Below are 7,106 nucleotides of genomic sequence, written 5' to 3' on the forward strand. Positions count from 1 at the left end.
GTGCCCTTTCCCGAGCGATTTCGCGGCGCCGTTGCTCAAACTCAGCGTGCTCCTCAGCGGAACCACCACGCGCGGCTTTCCCATCCGGAAGTCCAAACTCATCTGAGGCAAGGGAAGCCCGACAGAGCACGCGCCAACCCCCTTTCGTTCCCTTTCCCTCGCCGCGACACATCAAACGACCCTGATTGGTCGCACGAGTCACGTGATCCGGCGCCGGTGCAGCTTTCTGGCGCACCTGCTTTTTTCTTTCTTCCTTCCTTTGATAATTTTTCTTTGACAATATTTTTCTTTTTGACAGTCTTTGTTTCCTTCCTTCTGTCTTTCTTTTTTCTTGTCTCTGGCTCATACCCACATATCCCTGGCTACCCGCATATCCAATACGGGTATCAGCCATACAAGCTTTAGCGTTACATTTCCGGCGCAGGCTAGCGTATACAAGCTTCGATTAAACAAACGTTCTAAAATTTCGGCAGAAACTTAGAACTGCTCACGTGCATTCGGCGAAATATTTTTGTTCTGAGCGTTCATTGCACGTGAAAGTTCTCGCCAACGTTCTAACCACGCCTCTGTAAGGCCAAATGAAAACTTGCCAAGCGACTCAACCAGCTCGCTAGCTCGTGAGCAGTTTATAAAGACCTCTTAGCGCCGTTCAATTGGATACATTATTGCTTTTTACTGTATGCACCACTCATTTTATACTCTCATGTCTTGGTGGCACCTTCTCATTGGCTGCACTGTCACTTGTGCAATGGCGCACGCATTAGGTACACTTTTATTCAACTGGAACCTTGGAGTCGCTGTGGAGTCGCGGAAGCGTGCTCGGCTGGCTCGGTCAGTATTTTGTAGCGATATCTTTTTTGATGCTAGTGCCTTTCAGTGCTTTTCGTGTTCGTAAAAAATGGCCGCCTTCGACGCTCTGCCCTGGGTGCAGCGTCGCTTGACCAATCACGAAAGTGAAAAGCGCTGAGAGGCATTAACATCGGGAAAAGGAATCGTTCGAAAATCCTCCTCTTCGAGCACCCCGGAGGCCCGGGTTCGATTCCCGCCGAGACCGAAATTTACCAAGTTTTCTCTTAAATCCATTGTTTACTTTCTGTAATAACTGACACCAGGACAGCCGATAGGCCAGTAAGAAAAGAACCGTTTATTTCGAGAGTGCTTTCTTTAAATAGATGAAGCGGCGCACTTATCTGCGCTCAAGGTGGCCGATACGATAACGGCGCATGCTTCACTGCTTTGCCGGCACGTCACCGCACGACGTCACGCATGCGATATCAAATCCCTTCCCACTGGTCATCTCAACCATAACGGTGCACTGGACGTCGCTGACGGGTTCAACGTCTCAAAACCAGTGGTTCTGTTGGGGAAGGCGTAGGCACCAAATTCGAGGGTCCGGGTAGAGCAAACGAGGCACTCGCACCACCTGGTGCGGTCACGGTTAGCACACGAGCCGCGAACCACTTTGGACCTGGGCGAAAATTCATTACATAAACAGTCACGGCACTGAAAACTTTGTCGTGGTAACTTCCACATGCATTCCGCGTGCATCTTGCCGGGGTGCAGTCTTGCCAGGGTTGACCTCTAGTTCTTTCTTAACATGACCTCTGAAGGGGCCTTGCCTGTCTCTGAGTGTGGTGTGAAGTGTTGTTTGAACAAAAACCGAGAGACTTTACACGCTAGTGTTCCCGGACTCTGCTTCTTAAGTGCACATTTCAACTCATGAACCATGCGTTCCGCTCTGCCATTACTTGACGGGTGGTAAGGGGCAGTATATATGTATTGAACACCATTTAGTTTGAGGAACGACTGCATTTCTTGGCTGGTAAATACTGCACCGTTGTTGTACACAATTAAGTCCGACAGTCCGTAAGTTGCAAACATATTACGTAGTCGTTCGATCACGACAGACGAGCGCGCCAACGTCATTATTTCCACATCCGCCCAATTTGAGGATGAGTCAACAACCACCAAAAACATGACACCGTCATTGGGCCCCGCAAAGTCGAGATGGATTCTGCCCTATGGCCGCTCCGGTTTTGTTCAAAAGTGGGTAGGCGTCCTGGGTTCACTATGCCTGTTTTCTTGACACGCCGTGCAGTGCCGCGCAAATTATTTCATCTGCGCGTCCATCCGAGGCCACCAAACGTAGAATCTCGCGATAGGCTTCATGGCCGATACTCCCGGATGATTTGCGAGCAACACGACGAGCACACGCTTTCTAAACGCCCCTGGAAGCACCACGTGGTTTCCCCTGACCACGAAACCTATGTGCACAGACAGTTCATGCTGCCTTACCTCCAGGCGCGGATCCAGGGGGGATGTCCGGATGTCCTGACCCCCCCCCCCCCCCTCAGATTTCTGCTTCGCCCATCGTTGACAGGGTGATGGCCCTGTCGCAAAAATATCGCCACCAGCATTCTTCAAAAGTATTTTGCGCGAGTACCAGTGGTAGCAGCGGTACCGTGCAAAAGCGGAGAATGCGTCGAAGGACCATGAGTCCGAGGACAAACGTCACCGTCTGCAGTCGCTCACATAGTTGAAACTTCAGGAGGAACGTCTTGCTGCGCCTCCTCCCGGTGGCAACATGCAACACAGCAGCCCGCTCCCTCCTCTAAGCCCAATAAAATACCTTCAAGTACACTGTAGCCGGACCAAGGAGAAGCGCGCAGGGCCGCATCAAGCTCAGACCACGCCGTCTTTCTTTGAGTTTTCTGTTGTCTCTTGTCAGAGTGCCCCGGTGCATACAGTCTAATCTTGATCAACTTAAGCAGTAAATAGATCAACTTAATATGTCCCCCTGTCTTTCGAATTCGCCTGTCTGCCCTTGAATGCCGCGTAGCGGCTCTTCTGAATTTGCTGCAACAATGTCCCAAAATGATATCGACATTTTTTTGGCGAAAGTCATCAGTCTCTATGTTTCAAGGTAGGTGTGAGGTGTAGAAAAAGTCAGTGAGCTCGCCTCGTGCTTGCCTCGCGCTCGTGCCACTATTCGCGCGTTCATCAGTGCTGGGGAGGAGGAGGGAAATGTGAGTGGTGGCACGGGAATACGTTGATGGAAAGGGCAATGGCGGCGCTGGGAATAAAGAGATATATGAGTGGCGGCGCCTGTAGAACGTTCTTGAAACGGCAGCAACGCGCTCGCAGCGCGCTTGTGCGCCTTGTATACGTCACCGCGTGGGCTCAGAGCTTCATTCCACATCGTTATGGGTCCAACTAGACTTTCGCCTTCAAGTTCTTAGAAAGTTATAAGCACACCCGGTAATTTTTTGCTCCTTTGTCCGCGCCTTCGTTTCAAGCCACTGAAGCCAGAAATGGTGCGTACCAAAAAGAAAAGTTGCAGTGGCTTAGCTCGGCTATGCCAGGATATACGTAGCGTTAGCAAAGGTTCAATTGATTATTCTTAGCTTTCCTGGTTGTCTCCTACGCTCAACCGCTAATTGCCAGGCAACTACTTCGGGATCCGATGAGTCAAGCTTCTCCGTTCTTCTGCGCTGTTGAGCAGCATTTGCGCTCTCCTTCTCCATGGCTATACCACACTGGCAAACGCCAGTCAGAAGCGCAGCGGCTCCAGCGCAGTGTCAGACGGCGACTGCACAGCGAGCGCGCGCCGGCGCCAGTGCGTCTACCACGGCTACGACGTCACTCCTCTGGAATGCGCAGACCGGCGGCGGTGAGTCGCGCGCGGCGGCGGCGGAGTGCGCGAGAGGTGCCGGCTCCGGTGGCTCCGGTGCGCAAGCCGTGTGACATCACTGATCCTTGCGCATGCGCAGCACGGCTCTTGATGTGCCGCGCGAAACGGGCTTGGCTAGGCCAGTGTAGCTAACGCTACAAAAAAGTATACCTAGGCTTTTTGATTTACGGGTTTTCCTTTTGCCTAAAGTAAGTCCCCGCTAGTGTATAGAAACGAAAAGCAGAAAGGCAAGTTACCGTTCTCCATTTTGAATTTACCTTCTTTTCTGTCGTAGTAATGGGGAGGCCTCTGTACCTTGTGCTAAACAGCTTCACTCGTCATCCACCTTCACAGCATGGAAAGGATCATGATTTTTTTTGCGTCACGCGACTTCTAGCCAGACTTACACCAAAAACTTCATACCATGTTGTTACGCAATCTATATGTGATATATAAATTGTATCGTGCGTTTCGACAAAAATGAAGAACTACCCAGCCCGTACCTCAAATGTGAGACGAGGTTTTGCCAAATAGTTATAAACGAAGCGAGCTCCACTTATCACCTCTCGATGTTGTCCTGCGTAGATTTTTAGGGAACTCGAGGATTGTCAGAGAGAAAACAGTGCACAAATGCAGCAGTAGTTCTTGTTATACGTTTTTTATTCCCGTGTTGCTTTCATTCTTCGTGATCAACCGTTATAGAATACTAAACTGTTAAGCCGTGCACTTCTTATTTTTAAGAGTTGAGCGTTTTTCCCGACTTATTCACAGGACTGACTCTCCTTGCACTCTTACAGCTCATCTGTTCTTCGGGAGAGGTATGCGGCTTTCAGTTTCACAACTAATAAGCTGGTTTCGTGACTGTTATAGCGTTACGTCGCATATAAGTGCGCACCCAGTGCGCGCATTCCTTTTGTTACGGATCATGTGGTCCCTGTCTATATAAGTGCACTGTGAAATAAACGGTCATCCTTTTGTTTGTTGGAATGCTGCCTGTTCGCTCTATCGCACTGGCGACGAGGATGGGATGTGCCCGCTTCCACTAGCTCAGTACGGAAGCAGTATCATAGACAGTCGGCGGTCGACAGCCACGGAAAGGAAGGCGCCGGCAGCCCTGGCCCGGAACGGTTGAAATCGTCGGTACCACAGCAACGAGTCAACGCAGTCATCGGGAGAGCGAACCGATAAGTATACAGTCACTTCACTGGAAATGGCGCGACTGGGGAAGCTGGACGAGTACGACGAGAAGGAGCAGAAATTTGAATCCTATTTAGAACGCTTTGAGCATTTCGTCACTGCAAACGATATCAAAGAGGAAAAGAAGCTGGCCGTATTTCTGAGCCTGATAGGACCACGAACGTACGAGGTGCTCAAAAGTTTGGTAGTACCCGCCGTTCCTGGGGACAAATCCTTTGAAGAGGTGACAATGCTGTTGACGAAGCACTATAGCCCAAGCTTTTCTGTCATCGCCGAACGTTGCAAATTTAACAAGCGAGCACAAGAACAAGAAAGCGTCGAGGATTTCATAGTGTCCTTAAAGCATTAGCAAGGAAGTGCAATTTCGGTCGGTTCCTGCAAGACGCACTGCCAGACAGATTAGTGGCAGGCATAAGACGCGAAGAAACGCAACTCGCCTTGTTTGCTGAAGACAGTTTAACCTTTGAAAAGGCGTGCAAGATAGCCTTGGACCGGGAGCAGGCTGCGCGACAAACAGCGTTACTGCATGCAGAAGGCAAGGAAGCGACGCTGCATGCCATGGAGATAAGAGTTCAGGGAACTGAAAAGAAATTGAAGCTTCGGAAATTCAAGGACGTCAAGCGAGTCTGCGAAAGATGTGGCAAGGCGCATGCCGCTAGTGTTTGTTGGTATAAGAATGTCTAGTGTCACTGCTGTTCACAAATCGGCCATTTACAGATGTGTCCCAGCAAGTGCAGAGAACTAAAGACTGCGAATGTGGTGGACTGATCTGATAGTGACTCTGAATTAGATGTGTACCATGTTATTAACACAGTTCGTTCTGGATACGAAGTGCAAGTAAACGTAGAAGGGAAAGACATCTGCATGCAGATTGACACGGGAGCTGCTGTAACCCTAATTCCTGAGGGTGTTAAGCCATCGCGAGTCACCCTAAGAACATACACTGGGGAACCCGTTCCAGTGAAGGGGCAATGCAACGTTATCGTTACGACCGGAAACCAGTCTTTACGACTGCCAGTTATCATTGTCAAAGATCACGGCAAACAGCTTCCACTGCTGATGGGGCGAAATTCGCTCGAGAGGCTAGGGCTTGACTGGAAAAGTGTGTTGTCCGTAAATGTAAGCGACTCTAGCAAGGTGGAAGCAGTGCAACAAAAGTTCCCAGGGGTGTTTTCTAAGCAACACGGAGTAGTAAAGAACACCAAGCAAGGATAGTTCTTAGACAGAACTGTACGCCAGTCTTTGGCAAGGCCAGAAACGTTCCACATGCGCTACGAGATAACGTAGAAAAGGAGCTGGAAAGGCTGCAAAAAAGCGGAGTTATACGCCGCTTGATGCAAAGCGATTGGGCAACGCCAGTGGTTGTGACTCAGAAAAAAGATGGCTCGCTGAGATTGTGCGGGGACTACAAAGTAACAATAAATCCCGTGCTAAAGACCGACCACTACCCATTGCCTCGTCCGGAAGACTTTTACTCTGCAACAGCGGGTGGCAAGGTGTTTTGTGTGCTGGATCTTTCAGCCGCGTATCAGCAGATTCCGCTCGCCACCGAGTCCCGACCACTGCTAACCATTAACACGCACATGGGACTTTTCGAGTTCCAGCGGTTACCGTTTGGTGTAGCCAGCGCGCCAGCCATTTTTCAGTCATTCATGGATGAGGTGCTCAAGGGCGTACCCACGTAGGTTGCTATATAGATGACGTCATTGTGTCCGGAAAAAAACTTCGACTGCCAAAAACGTTGGAACTAGTCCTGCGGCGGCTTAATGATTACAACGTGACTCTGAAAGAAGAAAAGTGTCGTTTTTTTTTCAGGACACCGTGACTTATCTAGGTCACACTGTGTGCGTCGACGGTATCTATCCCACGGAAGAAAAGATAAAAGCGGTCACGGAAGCGCCAGAGCCCACTTACCAAACAGAGCTAAAGGCTTATTAAACATGTTATGGCATGTTGGCATGTTAAACTTTTACGCAAAGTTTTTAAGCAACATTGCCTGGGTGGCAGAACCATTGTATCGTCTGTTGCGCAAGGGCAAAAAGTGGCCGTGGACACGGGAGTGTAGCGAAGCTTTTGCTGCTACGAAGCAGTTGCTTGTGAAAAGTATTGTGCTAACCTTTTACGACGTAGCGAAACCAATTGCTTTGTCATGTGATGCTTCGTCCTATGGTTTGGGTGCTGTTTTTTTTCATGAGACTGCAGAGGGACAAGAGAGGCTAGTGGCGTTTGCGTCTAGAAC

General features: G+C 49.8%; 1 pseudogene; it reads left to right on the forward strand.

Moving 5' to 3' along the window:
• The first annotated feature begins 4,658 nt into the window (after window positions 1–4,658).
• On the forward strand, window positions 4,659–6,552 carry LOC119446258 (uncharacterized; annotated as a pseudogene).
• The last annotated feature ends 554 nt before the right edge of the window (window positions 6,553–7,106 follow it).

Source organism: Dermacentor silvarum, chromosome 1 (assembly GCF_013339745.2).
Source record: "Dermacentor silvarum isolate Dsil-2018 chromosome 1, BIME_Dsil_1.4, whole genome shotgun sequence".
Classification (NCBI taxonomy): domain Eukaryota; kingdom Metazoa; phylum Arthropoda; class Arachnida; order Ixodida; family Ixodidae; genus Dermacentor; species Dermacentor silvarum.